Consider the following 562-nt stretch of genomic DNA (forward strand, 5'->3'; position numbering starts at 1 on the left):
CCCGTGCCCACCTGGCCAGAATCCCGTGTCCCGCGGAACAGGGACCCCGCGAGAAACCCAGTCCGTGGTAGTGGAGGGACCTGGACAGGCATGGGCATCAGGAGGAGTGAAGGGACATCTGGAATATGTGGTGTGCTCTTTGTAGTGGATGAGCTGGGCAGGGTGAGCACACTTTCATCAAGTCAGGGTTCGCAGGGCGCTCTGGGCTCAGTAGGTGCATGACGGCATGTTTGGTGCATTGTTCATCGCAGTGTCACACACCATAAACTCATTGTGCCAAGGATCTGTGACCCTCCTGTTCGTTCTCTCTCCTGTAGTCTATGGAGCCATATAGCCTGGGTCTACTTAGACTGTTCATAGACAGCACTCTGCATTTGGAGCTCTTCCTTGCCTCCTTGTTGCTTGACGGCTGACTTCTGTTTTTACCACAGAGCTGCCACAGTTCCTTGATCTGTCCATCGCTGTAGAGCATCTCAGTTGGTGCTGGTTTTTTTGTTTTCTTTTTCTGAGGCTGACTCTCACTATGTAGCCTTGGGTAGTCTATGGAGACCTGGCTGGTTTC

This window comes from Mastomys coucha, unplaced genomic scaffold, assembly GCF_008632895.1.
Source record: "Mastomys coucha isolate ucsf_1 unplaced genomic scaffold, UCSF_Mcou_1 pScaffold5, whole genome shotgun sequence".
NCBI classification, from domain to species: Eukaryota; Metazoa; Chordata; class Mammalia; order Rodentia; family Muridae; genus Mastomys; species Mastomys coucha.